Raw genomic sequence first — 21,263 nt, 5'->3', positions numbered from 1 at the left:
TCAGGAAGCATCCAGAATCTACAACCCCCTTTTAACTGAAAAATTCTCTCTAAAGGAGTACATACTTTTCTGAATTCCTTCAATGATTTTAGGTCCTCATGATTGCATGAGTTTAATTTTTGCAACAGAGTTAAAACTGGACTTTATTTCAGGAATGCTCAATATTTTAATAATATTCTTTTAATAAGTCTGAAAAGATGGTCCTAAATTTGGATCTCAAATTTATTTATCAAAACATCTTTTGAAGTTAATCAGCCCACAGGCTGGCTGTATGCATTATGGAAGAAAATTCTGCATTTGCATCCTTGAATTTGCTATTGATGTAAAAGATGCTGTAGGTATTTTGGATTATGAGAAGCTCAGTCCAGGAGAACACAGAGCACTAGCAAAGCCCAAGTTGTGGGCTACCATGGCTCTGAGATCTTGATCACATGAATGCCTGTGACTGGAAATTGGCCCTCTTGCTTTTGAGCAGAAGGCAGAAAGATGATTGCAAATAGAAGGCATAGATTATCAGATTGTGAATATATTTTGGTGCATTTGTAATGTTGCCAAATAACTCTGTGTAGTATCAAAGATGATTGATTTATCTGAAGCAAGCACAACAGGACTACATGGAATACAACAAAATAATTGTCCTAAAGGCAAAGTTGGATCTTAAATGGAAAAATGATACTGAAATTAAAAAAAAAAAGACAGAGGCATGCAATTGTGGGAAAGCATGGATAAACATTTTAAATTGTTAACTGGGAACAAACAGAGAATGTTCTTGGAAGTGCTGCCTCTAGTCCCAGCTGAAACCAGAGAACATAGGTTCAGATTCATGCTTGTGCTCATGCTTACATCTGTTTCTGAATAGGAATGGTCTTCTGAGATTAAGGCAGAGCTCTGAACATGTTTATTCCCCTTCCAGTCCCAAATGTACATTTTGTTTGCCTTATTGCTGATTTCTTTATCATTCACACGTTGCTCCTTAAATGTGCACAGACTTGAGGCTTTAATGGCTTCTCACTGTAGAGAAGGAGAGCTAAGAAGAGATAAGCTAATATATGGATGTTTGCTGGGAATTTTGGTTGTATTTTGCAAGAGTCCTGGGCTAAGTGCAAGTAAGCAGTAGAGGCTGAAAAGAAAACAGAAACACATGTTTTATGGCAGTATCTCTTTGGAGACCCTAGCCTGGTCTGAAACATCTTATCAGATTTTAATGCTGAGACTTTATGCTATGAGTTTTCCATTTAATGATGAAGATTATTGTGTCACATATCCCCAAATAGTCCCACTGATGTATTATTGAAGAACCAGAGAATCAGAGAGATGGACCATGAACACAGAGACTTCATTCAGTATGTCTATGCTGTGAAAAAAATGCATCAGGTCAATTAGAGCAGAATTTATCCTGAGTTCAGTCTCTGATAAAGCATATTAATGAAAATCATTAATGAAAAAAATCAGGTTCACGACCCTGTTTGTTAGGATGTCTGTGGTGAGAAATCTTTTCTGTGCTGTCTTTACAGCTGAGTAATTTTTGTTGCTACTACTAAGGCTGTTATTAAAGTGAGGATTAATCCACAGGAGCTGTTGAGTTTGAAAAAGAATTTTTCATGGGACTACCGATACAGGGGAGATCAAAACTGGTCTTCTGCTCAGAGTCAAGGAGTGGGGAAGACCCATGTTGTTATTATAGCTCTGCTTCACGGGGGGCTGCAGAGCACTGAGAAGCAAAGGTGGGATAACATTAACCACTGGTTTGTCAGGAGTGGTTCGAAGTCCAATGCACACCCCAAAATTGTCATCTTACCCCTTTCAAGTTGCTGACAAATCCTGCCCCAGCCCTTGCAGCAATGGTGTGCAGGGCTTTGGGGATGTGACCTGGCCTGCTCTCTAGTGGGTGGTGGCACTGGGGCAGGTGGGACATAGTGATGGGAGGATTCTGGTCCCCACAAGTCCATGCAGTACATGAAGGCATCTTGGGGCATCTTTGGTTGCTTCTGACAACAGGCTTAGGTCATTCTGGAGCAGCCCCAAGGCACCATCACTTCAGGCAGTATGTCAGTGGCAGACCTGCGTTTGATTCCATGTGTGACATGGAGAAGATTAACAAATGTCACCTAAGTGATGGGGTTTTTTAAATGTTACTGAAGTACTTTGAATCCCATTGCCTAAAGCATTTGAGAAATGCAAGGAACTTCATGACAGAACACAAAAGGAGACCCTTTTGGCCACAGGCACAGACTTTGCCATAGTCTGAGAATGTTCCCATGGCTAAAAGCTGCTAAAACAAGCTGGAAAGGCCCCATAAGCTTTTTCCTATGTGCAGCGGCCAGAAGAGAGCAAAAGAAAGCAAGGACATCACCAAGTGTGTAAAAGAAATATGTTAGATGAAAGATTATCAACAGCCTGGGAGGCTGACTGTCAGCCCTGGTGGCCTGACCAGGACAGGGGCTAGAGGGGCGGTCCTCTTGGATTTCTCATCTGGGAGTGATCTTACCCTGAGCATAGAAGCAAGATGCATGATCCTTTCAGCTGCTGGGCTGAGTATCATCAGTAGGACCATCAGGGCACTGAGGAACAAGTAAAGGTACATCTCCAGTATTTCAGAAGAAAGATGAATCTCACTCTACCTATTATAAGTGTGTGAGGCAGAGGCATAAGCTGCATTTCTTGCACTGGTTACTGACTTGTGACATTTTGTGGGAAAAATCTTTTTCCCACTGTTGCCTCAAGGGCAGTAGTTTTAGCCAATTTTTTTTGTGTCCAATTGTCTCAGAACTTGACAAGCTCTCAACAGCTGTCCAACCTCTTCAGCTGTCTGAGCTATGGACTCTTTAAACAATGTCTGCTGGCTGTGGGACAGCTAGACACACCATTTAGACATCTGAATAGGCTTTTTACAGTTTAAAATACTTGATTTCTTCCTTTTGCTCTAGTGGTTGATGTGTCTCCCTGTGCACTTATCTGTTACATATCTGCTGTGGATCAACTTCCACATCTTGCTCTCATTTCCCTCTTGATGGAAGACAAGAAGAAGAGCTTCTAGAAGACAAGTGTCTCTAAAAGTCAGATTGAAGAAACTCCCTCTATTTGCCCTCTAACGTTCCCCATGACAGTGGTAGAAATGGGGATGGAGAAATCTCCATTTCTGATTTTCTGAATGACTGCTTCTCTGCAAATTTAAGTTTGATCTTTGACTGCCTCAGAGCACTCCCTCGTCTTGTGCCATAGCTTGTTCACCTGCTTGATCCCACTGAACTGCAAGGGGATCTGGAATGTTTGAACCTGCCCTTGAGGCCATCTGCTTTCCTCTGGCAGACGTGCAGGGCCCAGAGGGGACAGTGAGCTCTGTGTGGCAGTGCTGGTGTCTCAGATCCCATGCTCACATCTACCTGGGGGACGCAGGGGCAGACCTGGCCATACTGTTCAGGTCCTCCCATGTCTCCATGTGCCCTGCACCTTGGAGCTTATCTAAATACATGAGCAGTGCTACTGTGGCTGTGCTGGCTCTGCACAGAAAAGCCGTGAGTACAACAGCAGATCATATCTTGTCCCCACATCCTCAGTCAGGCCCACTGGCCGAACCCACAAACTAGCACAGGTACACCCTTTATGAGGCATCAGGTACTTCAGACAGACTGTTATTTCGGCCACATCCTGTGTGTTTGCTCATGAATAACTTAATTTATTTTGCAAATGCTACTTTAATAAGGCAGAGTTATACTGGCCAAAGAGAAAGTAGTCTGCTATTCTATTTCTGTGATGTTAACTACTGGAATATGTGCAGACTGCCAAAAATTTCTGGTTGCTTGGGATATTTTTCAGCCACATGCTGCTTGTATTGTTCTGTCAACATCCATGTATCCTGTGGATTTCACAAGTGGTTTTGGAGTATATAAAGTGTCATCAGCTCTTGTGCAAATTTCTGCTTCTTATCAGTCTAGACCACAGTATGTGCAATGAAGCCACTGATTTGAGCAAGGCTTTTAAAAATGGATAAGTTTCTCTATGTCATGTCCACCTCTCTTGGTCTAGATTGGGGTCTGTGTTTTAAATCATGCTGGGACAGTATAATTATTGCACTGGAGTACTATGCTCTGCTGCTTTTGCATGTCTGTCACGGTCTAGCAGCTTTAATGCTGCCACAAAAATATGTGCAAACAAGCAAAGAAATGGAACAGATTTCATCAGTTCAGATGAAACTGTCCTTTTATAACCCTTAGGTTAAAACTTGAGAATGAAGGGAGTAATTTCAAATGGTTTATCTGAAACTAAATAAATAAAAGGCAACTTTGGGACTAGGAACCTGTTGTCTTTTGTTAGAGTGAGTCTACTGTCACTTCCACTTAGAAGTCTGAATCTGACCCTTTCAGCTTCAAGACAGACTGGATGAGCACCCATATGCTAAGTCAGGATTGGTTTGACAGAATACAAGTGAGAGCTGGACAACACATTTCATCACTTGCTCATTTTTGCTGGTCTTCAGATGAAACCAGATATCCTAACCAGTGCTTATTTATTTTTAGCTGTGATGTGTCATATTGATGCATATGTGGATTCCTTATGGCTTAACTACAGACTTCAGTTTGAAATATGATGTGAAAGAGTAACATGGATATGATTTTTACATTTTACATGTGTGTGTTTGTTGCAAGATACTTCACCATCAGAGATCCTACAGGCAAAGCACACTGCTATACTCGTATGGTTTGGACCCAGAAGGACTCAGCATTTCACTTGATGCTGAAATTAAACCTGATTTGCACATGTGTAGGATTCTGTATTTAGATTAGAAGCATCTGCTTCGAGTCCTCTTTCTGTGCATCCCTTCTGCATTCTCCACACTGTTCAAAGGAATACTAAAGTGCTCTCTTGGACTTGCAATCGAGATATACCTGTGCACATGTAGATGCTGAAGGAATATGGCCTGGGTGACTGACAGGTGTGTAACAGAACAAAAAGTGTCTGTTTGGTTGTCCAAGACTGCATCTGACCCAAGATATCACTGCAAGGGAGCATTGGCCTTGTTCTTACTGAAGGGTCTGACCATGTAGTGCTTCTTGTTTCTCATGATGTTTACAGCACATTAAAGCCTTCTGTATTGAGCCTTTTGAAATGATGCTTTTGCATCAAAGGGAAAGTATCTGTTTGTTTCCGTGGCACCTCACCCGTCCAATTTTACCTGAGGGTTGTTGTCGCTGTTGAGCAGCTAGCAGAGTAATGAAGGCACCAGTTCTCAGTGGCAAGAAAGAATGACCTTTATTGTTTTGATTTCATCACATATATAGAGTTCTCAAAAGTCACCCAGATTGGTCGGTCAGAAGCCTTCCCCCAGGCCTGATTGGCCAGGCCTGCACTGCCCAAGTTCTGGGACACTGTTCCAACAACATCCAAACTTTATCTTTATTTACAAAACACAAGAAGACTTCTCATGGGAAAAACCTGTGCTAGCCACAGGTTGTCAGTCATCTGATTTTACAGGTATTTCTCCACTCTTTTAAAAGGAAATAATTGCACTTACATATGAGGTTACTTGGTTTATATGATGAAAACTCAGCATTATAATTAGGCTAAAGAAATGTCTTGTTTTAGTGAAAATGTCGCTGAAATTTATCTTTGTTTCAGCCTTCATTAAGTCTCATATAAAATGGGAGAGAGTTATCTGAGGGGTTCTAAGTCCTGTGACCAGACATGGAATCTTTCCTGGCCTTTGCTCTTGGGACTATATTCTAGATATTTTGATTCTTTGTCTCCTGTAAGAGGTAGTCCAGGATGCACAAGCAGATTTCATCCTTTTCTGAAGTCTTACATATCCCTAATTCATAGGAAGCCATTTTAGCCGGGCTTTCCTAGAGACAGCAGCACTAATTTCTAGGCTGATACCTTCCCTGCATTTACCTCCTCCTTCAGTCGCTGACCCAGCGTGTGAGCTGTGGAGGTGAGAGTCTGCTCAGCCTGACACCTCAGGTCTGTTTGTCTGCTTACAGCTGTTCTTCACACAAAACTGCTCAAAATAGGTAAATGTAGCTCACGAACAGTTCTTGTTTGAGCTCAGGGATGGTAGTAATTAATGGTGGTGGGGTGCTGGTGTGTTTGGGACAGCCTGATTCTCCACCCCAGGAGCACCTCAGTGGAGTAAGACAGGACGTGCCCAGACCATTCCTTGTTCTCATTCCCCCCTCACTTCAATTACAGTAAGATGCAAAGAATCCCTCTGTTTGTAAATGCACCTGATATTAACCTTATTTCCTAGGGGTATTGTGAGGTATCTTCCCCATTAATAAAGTACTTTGAGATCTATAAACAAAAAAGCTACACAGTGGCATGAAGGAGCTGATTCTAGAGACTAAAGGAGTGCATGGCAGTCAATAAGATGAGAAGACTGCTGTATTAAAGCAGCCTGGATCTGTGACCTCCATGGGACAAATCACTTACATCTTTGCTAAGCTGAGACTCTAGTTGGAGCTGTCACTTATGCCCTGAGAATGCAGAGCATCCTTGCTCCCATCCCCATCCTCTGCATATTGTTTTTGAGAGGAACATTGTAACATGATGGAAATGGGAATGTCTTCTTCATACCAGCACTTCCCTGTAAGCTTGACCTGGTTCAGTTAAAGATGTTCACCCATGTCCCACCAAAGCACAAGGGAAATCTCACCAGAGGCCTTCCTGGGGTATCACCCTATGTGTAAATGCTGTATTTGCCTACATGGCCACAGAAATCATCACAGGGGACACAAAAAAAGGACTGCTCCAACACCAACCAGAGTGACCACACTGAGGTGATGTTTATTCTGAAAGCAGAAGAAAGTGAAGTAAGGTCAGACTGTTCTTTCCAAGTGCACTATTTGCACTGCATTAATGTTGTAATTTGTTTATGTACCCCTGGTGTTTTGCATCTCTTTGATCTTCGCTATCTCACAAGCTACAGTGCAAACAGAACAGGGTCTGCAGGAAGCAGTAGTGCATTGTGTGCCTTTGTTTGCAGTGAGCAGGACCTCACGGGTGGTGTTTCAAAGTTCCAGACAAGTCTATAGCCCCGGGGCAAGAGCCACATTTCTATTCTTCACCACTTAGAGACACTTCTTTACTATAAAGGAGAGGTGTGAGATGATCATGTCTTGTCGTGTGTTGATTATCAGGGGACACACCATAATTTTATTGAGCTGATGCTCTACCCATCATCTGCTGCATTTCATTTGCCCCCCTGGGGATACACACTGGCAATGGGGGATGTGTTGTTTGTGTCTGCACACAGAAAAGCATGTATGATCCCAGTGGCCATGGAGAAGACAAGGTGCTCTGTCAGAACAGTGGGCAAACAGCAACAGTGATGGTGGCAGCCACCAACATCCATCCTTGGCCAGGCTGCTACCTGTTTTGGGTAAAATGAGGTTTTCTTCATCTTTGAGGGTGGTGTTCCCTATTCTCTTCAAATAATAGAAACAGAAAATTAATTTGCTAATAGAAAATTAATTTGCTCTCACATACATGGTATCTGGAGGGAACCTCAAAACAGTGGGCTAAAGTGAACAGAAGAAACATGACCTACCAAGTATGGTATAACTTTCCTTGATCCTCAGCCCAGCTTTGGAGATAAAAGTGCCCTGAAGAGTAATACATATACTAGCTAATGGAGCTCACTGCTGGCAATGCCCTTTTATAGAGAGGGTGGGCTTCTAGTTCAAAAGCTGCTGCCAATTTTAAATAAGACAGCATTGAGCAAAAAGAATCCCAGCCTCTTTGGTAGCCCACCAGGTCCTTAAGACCATTCTGGATGTTTTGAGTAAAAATTAGTATCTTGCATTTTATCTGTGACTTGAAGTTGTCAGTGTATCCTAGGACAGAGGGGTCAAACACACAGGTGTAATTCAATTACAGAAGTGAAATTCAGACCTATGGGGTCCCCTTAGGAAAAGTTTGAAGACCACTCCAGATCTCACTTCAGCAGGTTTTCATACCATGAGAGCAATTCTCTGGCCTGGCTATGTATTTGCTTCTGTTGCTGTGATCCAGTCCTAAAGCAAGATAAGCACAGATAACTGAGACAAAGCCTACATAGAAAAAGGCCTGGTTGGAAAAATGCCTAGGTACACTGAGCAGTCCTCCTTCTCCAGGAGCAGGTCAGGCTACCACAGTGCTTCTGTTTTGTTATGTACTTATATTACACCTGGCAGCTGGTTCCCATCGGTTGGGTACATGGATATAATCGTTGCTTTTGCTTCTGGTTCCTTTCCAGAAACGAGGCAGGCAATCTCAGTCCTTGCTGAGGCATTGCCAGGTGGCTCTCACCTAAGGCCAGGACTCACCTGAACACTGAATGCTTTGTTCCACTGCCCTTCCTTGGTCAGACAAGGAGCAAATAATCAGATCACTGTTTACTGACAACCTGTTTCCCTTAGAACATGCGCAAAGGGACTGAGATCAAAAGGTTTGTCACCTGGGGCCTTTTCTTTGTCAAATCTTCATCTAGCCACCAACATTTTGGTGTAACTAAAGTCCTAAATGTAGACAACCATACATGCAGTTAACTGCATGAGTGTTTTACTCTAAATAGGATGTGTGTCCATGTAGAAATACACAGAAATATAAATTTCCTTTGTTTTTCTTCTCATTGTCACACCAGTGAAGACAGCTGGAGTGTAGCATGTTCCTGCAAAAAATAATGTTCTCTGTTAAAACTCAAAAGATACAGCTTCTCTGTGCTGTGTCTGTTGATAAATGCACCTTCACTTGCTTATCAGTTCTCTAGCAGTGTAGCTGTACTGTGGTTTAACTGGGCAGGCAGCTAAACACCTCCCAGCCATTTGGAAAAGAGGTAAAACTAGTGGGTTGAGATAAAGGTAATTTATTAGGACAGGAAACAAAGGGAAAATAATACTACTAATAAGAAAAGAATATGCAAAACAAGTGATGCACACTGCAATTGCTCATCATTCACTGAGTGATGCCCAGCAAGTCCCTGAGCAGTGATTGGTCTCTCCTGGCCAACTTCCCCAGTTTTATTATTCAGCATGATGCCATCTGGTATGGGATATCCCTTTGGCCTGTTGGGGTCAGCTGTCCTGGCTGTGTCCCCTTCCATCTTCTTCTGGACCGCCAGCCTCCTTTCTGGCATGGCAGTGTGAGCAGCTGCAAAGTCCTTGACTAAGTAAGCACTACTTAGCAACAACTAAAACATCAGTGTGTTATCAATATTATTCTCAATATTACTCCCATCCTAAATCCAAAACACAGCACTGTATCAGCTACCAGGAGGAAAATTAATTCTATCCCAGCTGAAACCAGGATGAGCTGATATCTTGTACTTTGAATCCCTGTTATCTGTGTGTAGTAAGAGTTTAAAAAGAGTAAAGGATTCATTTAGGACTGCCTCTGTTTCTCCTCTGTTAACAACATCAGTGCAGAGCGAGGTAAAACTGGGCTTGCATGGTTTCCTTGCTCATTGCTTCTTTGGTGTCCAATACCTCTAGCTATAGTGTGGGAGTCTGGGTGGGAGATGGAATCATGAGTATTGAGATGCTCATGAGTATTGGCAGAAGGCAGCAGCAGAGCCAGCTCTGCTCCCCCGCTTCTCCCTGCTACAGAGGAAGCCAGATCCAGATAGACAAAGCAAGAACATTAATTAGGATGGTGTAAATCCACAAAAATTACAGTCCTAATTAATTCTATTTTTTTTACGCTGACATTATGAAAATGTCCACCCCACATTCCTCTAACTGTAAAACAAAACAAAACAAAACAAAACAAAACAAAACAAAACAAAACAAAACAAAACTTGCTGTATTAATTTCAGGAAGACTTGTTTTTCTTGTAATTGTTGAAAAATATTACTGTACTGAATATAAAATGAATACTGTGTTTTTTCTGTGCTGCAAAAAAATGTATATGAAGAATGGTGGTTTCTCATCTTTTAGCATCATTTATTCATGCCTCTCTAGCCAGTTATATTTAGGATGAGATGAATCATGGACTGTTTCTGCCCAGTGACTATAAAAGGAGTCTTAAATGACCATGTTAGATACAGATGTCTTTTTTAACCATTTTTGTTGTGTTACTCTTCCTTAATTTAGTTTCACAGCTTGGATAGAAAAATCTGTTTGTAAACCAGACATCAGATCTGTTATGGCAAAACTTAACAAAAAATTAATTGATTTTATGTAATCAAATACGGCCTGGAGGTTATAAAAAAATTGTCAGTGATGAAGCAACCCACACAAACATCTCCAGTGCCATGGCTTGCTGAGGTGGGTGCTTTGTCATCTCTTGTGTGCACTGGGTGGTGTGTAGGCACCATGGCTCTCCTTGCCTTTCACCTTGCCAGCAGCAAGCCTTCCCATCCCCAGCAGAAGAAAGAGTGTTTTCCAAACTACCTTCTTCTGGCCTGTTTTAGACATCTGTGCTGAGGCAAGATTAAGTTGCTTGGAGGAATTTTTTTCCTTCCTTGAGGCTCCTGTTGCAGCTGGAGGCCACTGCAGAGGCGAGGTGAGGTGTCTGCAGCACCAGGCAGAGGTGGCCTGAGGCAGATGAGGCCAGGCTGTGCCCTGAAGGGCTTCCATGGGGGAAACACGAGGTGCAGCACACGAGGTGCTGGGGTGGTGCTGGTGGGAGGCTGGGCATGGTGCAGCACAGATGTGGCAGCTGTTGGTTGTGGTTTCACAGATGGATGGATGAACAGCATCTGCAGATGTGCTGAACCACTGACTGCTCGGGTCTGGAAGCTTGAGAAAGGAGCTTCCACCTGGTCTGGCCACAGGAGAGCATCCAACCTGGCTCCAGAATGGGAATGGGCAACCAGCCCTGCTTTGCCTAAGTAAATGGATGGTAAAAAACATTATAAGATCATTAGGGCAGGGAACATCTCTTTTGTTCTCTGTCTTGTTCTCTGTCTTTTTTTCCTATATTGTCATAATAGAGATAATAATGTTGTTATCAAATATCTAACAGGATTGGTGAAACATAGCATTTCCTGACCAAAGGTATTGGTATTCATGAACCTTAGGCAAAGAGTACCATAAATGAATTAATTTCAATATGTACAAAACTGAAACACTTTTTGTTTTGTAAAATAATTTACATTTGTTTATAAAATAATTAATTATTGTTTATTATTTTGTAAAACTTCACAGCATATTGCAAAGTAATTTATCTTTTGCACTTTTGGAAAAAATATTAACATATTTGAGTGCCATACTAGTCATTAAGCCAATCGAGACAAGTTTAGAAAGATTAATTTTGCATTCCAATCCTGAATACTCTGCTGGGCAAATGAAAAACAATTAACTATAATGAACCTTCAGACTTGCTATTCATTTTGCAAACCCAGGAGAAGCAGAAGACAGCGATACTAGCTGTATCTAAACTTCATCGATCCCACTGGACCCATTTAAACAAAAAATTTTCGTTTTTCCTCCATATTTCCATTTTCCACACACACTTTTTCCATGCTGCAGGAGGGAGGAATTTCCCAATGGCAGAGAGGGGGAGGAAGGCTCACAGTAAGGTTCAGGATTGAGAAATAAATACCAGGAAGACAGTGTCAGGTGGCAGAAATCATTAACTGGGTAGAATAAAGACTTTTTTTATTGCACTTCCCTGCATTTGTGGGATGAGGTTTGGACAGTTGCTGAAAACTGGAAGGAAAGAACCTCACGGTTTCTGCTTTTAGTGACTCAGAAGTGACTCAATCAGCTCTTGAAAACACAATAGCACTCTTGTGCAAAGTTCTCATCTCTGGTTGTAGGTAGTCATTACCTTTCAGAGGGTGCTCAGTACATGTGTAGGAGTTTCCCTCTGCCAAGAGAGTATTTTGAGGTGTCTGGTTTTTGACAATCCAATTTTCTTTCCATGCTTCAACTCCTTCCTGACAAGACAGCTGTAAGGAGCATTTGCAATTTTTTTGGTTCAAGGTTTTAGTAAGTCTAGCGAGGGCAAAATCCTGTTTAAAGAGTAGTAGAAAAAGCTTTATTTTTTTGAGCAAATATTATTTGTATTTTTTAAATAAAGATTTTAAATACAAATTTAGTTGGTTTTTTGTTTCATTTGCATTCACAGCTGTTTGTCATCTTGGCTGTCTCCGAGCATTGCTCAGAATCAGAATGAAATACCAGGATTACTCAGACACACAGCATGAAGGTTATTGATCCCCTGTGTGTCACCCACTTTTCCCTGGCAAACACCTCCCAATTTCATCAGATGCCCTGGTATGTTAGCCCATTAGCAGCCACTTTGCTTCTTAAAAACAGATGCTTGCTGTGTTGTGCTCACTAAGAACATCCTTTTGTTTGTCTCTTGTAATGGGTTTTAAATCTGCTCAAATTATTTGGTAGTCTTTAGGGAGACCGTGGTTGTTTTTTTTCACACTGGTATGGGGCAGAGGGAAAACACAGGGCCCATTGCTCCATCAGCAGTTACCTGAAGGACATTTTGGGTTAGATCTTTGCCCGGAGATATCGCTACAAAGCTCAGTGGGGTGCAGTGGGATCCTGTAAGGAAGCTGCTCAGGCTGTCCTGTTGCTGCCTTTCCAGCGGGAGCTGTTTGATGGGATGGCCCCTCTGCGCCTCTCCTAATCCCTACTCAAGGGATTATGGCATTATTCTTCCTGAGGGGCACTGGCTGGTGTAATCCACTGCTACGTGAGGGATTTGCCGTAGGATGATGCTGAAAAGCAAAGCAGTATTTTTCCTGGGGAGATGCTGTTCTGTTGCTGTGAGCCCATTATGCTGGGAGCCAAGAAAGATCCATAATGGTGTGAGCTCCCTGCAATGCCTGTCAGTGGGAATTTGGGTTCTGTGCTGAGCACTTCTGCTCGGCCCCAACTCTCTGTTATATTCTAACAATGTTGACAGTAAGTGTTTTACAGGCATCTGCCTCCTGGGACAGAGGTTTGCAGGGCTCTTTGAGTTTGCTTTCAGTGCAGTTGGTTCTTGATTCTGTCTTGTTTCCATAGTCCTTCAGAAGACCCCTGAATGTTAACTGAGTGTCAATTGCCAGATTTAAATGTAGGTTTAGAGCTGGTTTGTGGGTTTTTTTGTTTGTTTTGGTTTTTTTTGTTTTTGGTCTTTTTTTAATTTCTTCCCTTACTTTTGCTATCTTCCTAATTTTCATGAAGTAGTACACATTGATAGTGGAAAAATATTTTTTTTATTCTCACTTCAGGCTTCTTAAATTTTCTTATGCTTCACTAGGGAAGATACTGTTAACATGAATCAATAAGAACTAAGATATTTCTACCAACAATGTCTTAATTCTTTTAAATTTAAAACTGACTTCTGTAGTGGAACTGAAAGGAAAGCAGACACAAGCCTCTCTATTGTAGGGTTTGCCAAGAAGGCTGCAATTGTATCAATACCAAATGATAGACTCAAAATTGGATTCAAAGTATCTGCTACTTGCTTGGCTTTCCAGCCTGAAATAATTTCATAGGAAAGCAGGAGCACCTGGTGGTGCTGTCACAAAACCTAGAGGCTTCTAACCCTGCTGAGGTAGATCAATAGGCATGCAATTTTGCATGTGTGTTTGGCAAGAGAAAAAGAAATACACTGCTGGCTTGCTTTGTGAGCACCTTAAATATTACACTCTTTGGGCCTGAGTGCCTCTTCCAACATAAACCATTCTAAAATTCTACCTTTTTCAGAAAAAGGGGGATCCACAGTGTCTGTATCTCTAAAACTGAGATACATGCAAAAATACTCAGTAAAGACTAGGATGAACAGAAAGAGGAGGAAAGATGCATTGTGCTCCTCAGTGAACAGAAGATGAATATTTCATTTTCAAAGTCAGGTTTGATTTGTTTTTTCTTATTGTAGCAAATTCATGGTTTACCGGCTTTTCAAAAATAATGTTTGTTTCAATCACGTTTAGCCAGTCTAATCCCTCATAAAATATTTGATTTCGTAAAGTACATACTTAGGTTCATATGTAATCAGTATTTATTGGTGGCAACAAGCAGGGAAAATGAAGACTAGAGTAGTAGAACACATGGTAAAACTAAATGAAAGTGAAAAAAAAAGTGTGATATAGTGCAGGTAAAACAGAGTTTAAGAGCTGTGTGACAAATGAGTTTTATGGAAAAGGCAGGGAAAGTGGGGGTTTGGGGCTGGAACAATGTTTTTTTATTTAAAAACGGTGCCGTTCTCAGCTGGCATTGGGCTGCCAGCTGCAGCCTGTCCATGAGCTGAGCCGTGGCTCAGACCCCTAGATGGTGTCAGAGCACTGCGATTCTCAGCTACCTCCTACTGCTTCATCTGCACTCTCAAGGGACCAGATTATAAACATGGCAATACCCTAAGAGGGTCTTTGGAGGAGTCACATCGTGTTGGTAGATGCCACTCAATCTAATCTGCCAGTTCTGGGTTGCTTTTCTCAAATAATTGTGGGAAATACAACCAGATTATTTGAAAATTAATGCTTGCTTATTTGAGAGCTGTTTCTCAATTATGTCAGCGTGCCATTAAATTCTTGTCCTTGATACCAAATAAAATGATTCTGCAGAAACAGAGGCTTGTTTGTATCTGATTTTGCAGCTTGTGTGCCAAATTTCTGTGAGTGGACAAGCTCTGGCAGATGACAAATCTTAGAAGAGCAGAGAGTAAGTTCACAAACCTAACTTTTACCATAAATTGCCTATTTCTGTGTGTCTACACAGTCTGGGACTGCCCATAAAGTGTTCTTTGTAACAACACATCTGAGCTTTCAAAACAAGGGGAGAAATTAATGGTCTAAAGCACATTTATGCCACTTACTAACAGTGTAGGAGGGAGACACAGAGATAAGAGTAACTTGTAGACATCAAATGAGTTTGCAATGGAAAAGAAAAATCTGAGCAAGGTGGGATTTCTAGCCCTATTGGTCCTAAAAAAAAAAAAAAGAAAAAAGAAAAAAAAAAGAAAAAGAAAAAGAAAAAGAAGGACACTTCATGATATTTAATGCATATTAGCAATAATACCAGTATTCAGGGTGGCATTCTTGGGGCAAGGCAGCAGCACTTGAATCTGAGGCACAGCTGGGGTTACTGCGTTTTGTTTACTCAGGCACCAGTTTGTTTTGCATTTGAAGAAAATACAGCCTGACTTCTGGCCCTTAGGGAGGAGATACAGAGAAGGAAGTGAGTGTTGACAGTGCAGAGATCAGAAACCTTAGAGAAGTTATTTTGGATACTGGTACCAGCATGACTGCAAGGGAAAGGGGCTATGTTCTGCCCTGCAACCTGTACTGGAGGTTTTCTCCCATGGCAGGGCTGTGATTAGTTTTGGAGTAGCTGATTGAAAGCTATAAAAGGCATATTTGTGCATGGTGCAGTAATTTCTTTGTTTCTTAGAGTAAATGTGGAGATGCTGAGGAGGAATGGAAGTGCAGTAGGTGCAGGGTCAGCAGCCACAGGACCATTGTGTCCTGCTGCACTTCTAATAAAGTACATTTGCTGTATTTCCCTCCCAGAAAAGGGTAAGAGTGAGCATGCCATGTTTTCTCCCTGGTCTGGAAGAATTGCCACCACAGAGATCTCCCCTCCAGTGCTTTCAGCTTGTTTGATCCTGACAGGATTTGGTCTGGAGCTGTCACCAGTTTATTCAGCACAGTCGATCTGCTCTGCTACATGGATCTTACTTTCCAGCTGTCATCTTGTATGAAAAAGAAATTTGCAGGGTAACCAGATCAGTGAGAATTCATAAATTCTTCCCATTTCATGAGAAAAGCTGTATGTGTTTAAAACAGTGAGAAAACCTCGCCAAAAGGAGGTGGAAGCAGAAGACTGCATCACCATCTCCATGTCTCCTGGGGAGGGACATGGGTTCTGTGAAATTTACATCAAGATTTAATTACAGCAAAAAATAAACACAAAGGCATCTGAGTGTGTGGGGTCTTTCAGCCAGGTTACGTGAAGTAGCTGACAAAGAGAATACTTTAATCAGAAGTTGATTCTATCTCCTTTTCTAATAGGTCATTTGAGGGTGGGTTAGGCTCACATAAAAATGTTTCTTGATCTTCAAAAATAAGCAAGTGGTTTAGTTAGACAATTAGACTATTATTTAGACAATATTTTACATTTTATCAGTGTATCAGTAATAGGAAAAGTTTGCCCTTATATTATCAACACATCAGCAGGAAAACTGTCTTTCCTTACTTTTTTTCTCCCCCATATTAATTATTTTAGCAAGGTTTGTCAGCACTGTAGAAGAGTGTGGATTGTGGCGTGTGGAGCTGTGTCACCAACTGGTAATAGTAACTTTTCACTCTGCATCAGGTGCCGTCTATCCCAGGTTGCAATACAGATGTATTCATTCCATTACTACCTCCACAAGCTGTGGGGCACTGGTTGTTATCTCCTGCTGTGACTCACCCCTGATAACTGTTCATGGGCTATCAAGAACCCACGGCATGACCAATGGAATTATCTCATCCTATTGTTAGATGCTCCGCCCAGGAGGGAGGAGACAAGCAATCCCACCTGGATATAACCTGGGCTTTTGAGCACCACAAACAGCCCCTCTCTGCTGGATTCCCAGGAGGAGGAGATTTTTGTAAGGGGAGTGGGAGTGGATCTGCCCCTGAGGATGGGTCCTGACATTGACAAGGAAGTGGATATCTGGAAGAAAGCGGTGAAAATATACAATAAAGGAGAGGAAGACTTTCCCACTCTAGATGAATACAATGATTTCTTGGAAGAAATAGAAGAAATTGTATTTAACTTGACCAACAATATGGACTTGGAGAACACCAAAAAGAAAATGGAACTTTATCAAAAGGATAACAAAGGAGTTATTCAGAAGAATAAGTTAAAACTGACACGGGAGCAGGAGGAGGAGGCTCTGGAAGTAGAGTGGCAGGAACGTGAACAAATGTAACTGTTCATACAGAAGGAAGAACAGCTACAACAGATGATAAATAGGAGGAATAAACAGGCACTCCTGGATGATCTGTAGAGGTCTGATCTTCCTGCCTCTCTGCTCTTAGCCCAGCATAAGGGCAGATCTACTTAGCTAGAAATACAACTGGAAAAACCCAACCCTGTCAAAGCAGTCACGTTTTCTACTGGCATCAAAATGGGTCAGCACATTTCATTAGCTCCCATTCAAAAGCTGGAGGAAACTTGATATGATTATCACACTCATGGAGTGGAGGCAGGTGGAGTACTATCACCTTTTTCAGGTGATGACATTAAGTTGTTTACCAGGGCATGTGTAATGTCTCCTTGCAGTGATATCTTCAATTGCTAAACTCTTAGTGGGTTTAATCCACATTCATCTACTTTACTGTTATACTTAGAGCAGCTGTTTTGCTCTCTTAATACATGCAGGTAACCAGATGGCCTCAGAAAACACAACCACTTAATTCTTACACTATTCATGCCTTGGACTTTTTTGAGTTTGCATTAAACAAGGCATAACCAAGTAGCAGGAGAGTAGAAGTTGATTCCGTCCACAATTCTGTCCCTGATGTATGTGATTGAGACAAGAAAATTGTGTCTGTAATACATAGCTTTAAAAACCTGTTTGAATGGGAGTTAATATTTTTAAGTATTACAAGGTTTTATGTGTTTTATAGCATGACAATCCATGATGGAGGCTTCTGAGGATCAGAGGATGTAAAAGTATTGTTAAGTTTTTCATATAAATGACTGTAATATGATCCTTTTAAACGTGGGAGTTCTGCGTGGTTAAAGCCATCTAATTATTGACACACCCTCTGTAGAAGAAAATTATTATTTTTCTTATCTTCCTTTTGTGAGGTATCTTCTATATCTGGGTAAGGAGGGGTTATGAAAATAAGTGTATGGCTTTTCACCCTACAATTCCTGTGCACTTCTTTATACTCTAAAAGGACACAATTCTGTTCAATACTTAGAGCACAAACCCAATGTCAGGCCAATGTACTGCTTGGTCTCAGGACTGAGAGCAGCCCTGCATTAGGATGAATCATAATATTTGCTCTTCTGCAATTGATTGGACAGGCCACATGCTCACCTGTAATTTGTGAAAAAGCCTTGACAGATAAATGTATAGTTAGAGGTGATGGCAATCAGTAATTAGAAATTCTGCCATATCTCTGTCCATCATTGCACAGCCTCTAAGTCCAGGAGGGAGCTTCTGGCGGTTTGCAGGTGGATGTCACTGACAGACATGAAACTAATCAGGCTTAGGAAATACTTCTAGGGTTTGCTTTTTTCCCCTCACCTTGGAGAACCTGAGTATTACTTAAAAATGAAAATGTGACTTGACAACTTGCAGAGGGAAATAGGCCCTGTTTGGGTTTTTTCTCCTGCTGATCTGTGATGTGGGCAGTGATTCATGCCCAGGCTTAGAAGTGTCAAGAGCTCTTCCACAGATGTCTGCTCCTGCAGCAAGCAAACTTGCAATGTAATTGGTACCCAGCACACCATCTTCCTATCCTACTTTAAAAAAATGCAATCGGGAAATGTTGGTCATGTCCCTACAAGATTTGTGGCAGAGTAACCTCATTTGCACTGATGAGTCCTGATTTATGCCAGCAAATGTGATTATAGAACAAGGTCCTTTTTTCACTAATTGTGCATCCATCCTGCTGGGATGTTTTACCCATCTTAGGTTAGATGTGCACTCTTTAAGTGTCCCACTGGTGCTGTGGCAAGCAGTTTGGGTGGAAATTCAATCTCTCCCACATGAGCTGTGCTGAAGACTGCTGAAATGACCCTGAACTCTTGGAGTTCAATTCACCAGCTGTTTGTGAGGGAATGCTGTGGTGCAGGATCATATAATGCAGCCACTGGAAATGGCTGTCCCTGAGGTACCTGGAATTTACCTTCAGAGCATGGCATTTAGGAGGAGGAGCTCACGTGTATTTCCTTCTGTCTCGTGTGTATTTAGTCATTCTTTAGGACTTCCCTGTGATAAAAGCTGCGTCTGTCCTGTGAACCTGGTTCACTTTTGGACATGCTGTAATTGTGGAGCATCTGCACCTCACAGCCACTTTGTTGAACATCTTTCTGCTTTTCTAGCACAAACATCAGAAAGCCTCAGCCACCCGCTTCCCCACTGGGGAAAGTGAGGACACCTATGAGCATTTGACATTTCAGTCTAATCCAATCTACATAAGGATGCTTCATGCCCTGTTACAGGGCAGTGAATTCACTAGAGATGCTCCTGCAGGAGTACAGGGCCATGCCTTGTGTAGTGGGAGCATTGTATGGGCAGCCTCAGGGGAGAAACATCCACCACAGGTCTCAATACAGAGCTGAGGGTTGGTCCTCTCTCAGACTTGCTTGGGTTGCACCAGGATAGCTCTCTAAGAAATTATGGGAGATAATTGCAAAGTGGGTCCATCCTTTTGACCTCATTGCTACCCACTAAAATCACTGAGCCATATGCACAGAAGCCAGTGAAAGGACAGACACAGCCCTTAACAACATTTTACCCTGCACTCTCCCTTTCTTACCCTGTCTGAGCCTGTCTGTGGTGTAACCAAACGTGTCCAACCTTGGGCAGCTCTTCCTCTCCTAACAGCTTAGATGTCCGGGCACCAAGCTGTGTCCCAGGGCCTCATGTCCATGCAGCTGACCTCTAATACCACCACCCATGATGACCACATCCAAACTCTGTTCCCAGAGCCTTCCCCCGTTCATGCTAACCCTTGGTGGTAGAAGTCCAACCACCTTTGATTTGAAGTGACCCATCACTGTGAGTATTGACCTCATTATTGAAATCTACCCATTTGATTTGCCTTCTGTGCATGGGGATGTCAGGGGCCAACTCCAGTACTGGCAAGATTCCTGCCTCAGTTATAAGCAGAAACCAATTTATTTCCTTCAGAGCCTCTATCAGCACTCAAAGATTGTACAAGGTGCAGGAAGTGGCATGAGGCGTTATAAAAATTGTAATGGAGAAAATGCAATAATGCATTAGCAGCTCTTCAAAATCAGCTTATCACTAAGGCACTCCAAGTTTGAATATGTTATTTCACAGATCACATCGCTTCTCATGATGGATGCTGGTAAAGATCCCACCAGTGCAGAAGGCTGGGTAATGGGCTTGGTGGCCCACCCTAATTCCATCATCATGAGGTAAGGCTTTGCAAACACTGCTACTATTATTGCTGTGTCTGCCTTCCTTATTAGGGCAGTCTGAGGTTTAATTTGTCCTTGGACTGCCTCAGACAGATCAGATCATCACAGAACAGGAAGATGGCAAAATCCTTACTGTAACACTTGCAGCTGACCCAAGCTTCAGGAAATCGGTAAAAGAAGAGGGAGCATAACCCACGGATGCCAAAATTACCTCCAGCCACAGCCAAATTCTTGCAGCAAAGCAGGAGGTAGTGACTCATCTGGTCAGCCTGATCATACAGCATGGGACTTTGGGAGGGAGCCACGGTCACCCCAGAGCTACAGGGAGGGCATAGAGGAGCACCAAGCCAGGCTCTCATGGCAGTGTAAGGCAAGAGGATGAGAGGCAATGGACAGAAGCTAAAATATGAGAGGCTTGGATGGGCATAAGGAGAAACCTTTTCTCTATGAGGACACCCACCCTGCCACCCAGAGAGGTCTGCAGCCTCCCTTCTTGGAGGCTGTCAAGACCCAACCGAGAGAAGCTCTGAGCACCTGAGGCAGATCTTGTAGTTGACCTCCCGAGGTGCCCTTTTTAGAGTTCTTTTGTTTTAGCCTGAATTTTCCTCTCAAATTATAGAAAAGCCCAATGCTACCCAGGGAAATGCAGGTAGGCATATATACGTGCAGGAAAATATCCAGTAGATGAGCTAATGCACCTTCTCATTTGGCAGTGTTGTGGTAATGCTTGAGCCGATGGTTTCTGTAGTCATTTAACACTGGGACAGTTTAGGGGTGAGTCACAGATTTAATGAAGTATTGGGAAAAGTGCCTTTATTGTGAGACGCTTAATGAGCTCATTTACTTAGCTTAATGAAGTGAGGATTGAGAGTCAGCTTTGATCCCCATTGCTGTTTATTTGAGGAATAAATTGGATTGTGGAGTTTCCAGTGTATCAGATAAAGTCACAGCAAAATCCAACAGCTGAAGTCAAAGTTAGATGGATTCAAGAGAGAGGTAATTAATAGTCACTAATAAATAATTTTAGTACGATTTCTGATTTTTGGGGGAAAATTGCCATGGGTAATGATTAGTCTTCTTCTGTATTTAAATAAAATACATTTATATGACAGATATGATCTACCTTAAGGGAGAGTCCATTCAGCTGAGTCCTTTGCCCCATCTGATGCAAGCTGTGGTATTTGAATGGGTGAACCTGAGCAGTGATGCTGGCCTCATTCCCTAGTCTGATCC

At 42.2% G+C, this 21,263-nt stretch overlaps 1 pseudogene; it reads left to right on the top strand.

Moving 5' to 3' along the window:
• The first annotated feature begins 16,237 nt into the window (after positions 1–16,237).
• On the top strand, positions 16,238–17,208 carry LOC146444963 (CDK-activating kinase assembly factor MAT1 pseudogene; annotated as a pseudogene).
• Positions 17,209–21,263: the final 4,055 nt, after the last annotated feature.

The sequence above is a fragment of the Lichenostomus cassidix genome, chromosome 1 (assembly GCF_008360975.1).
Source record: "Lichenostomus cassidix isolate B80296 chromosome 1, HeHo_3.0, whole genome shotgun sequence".
NCBI classification, from domain to species: Eukaryota; Metazoa; Chordata; class Aves; order Passeriformes; family Meliphagidae; genus Lichenostomus; species Lichenostomus cassidix.
The sequence above is the reverse complement of the archived record's forward strand: the minus strand, read 5'-3'. Positions and strand labels throughout refer to the sequence as shown.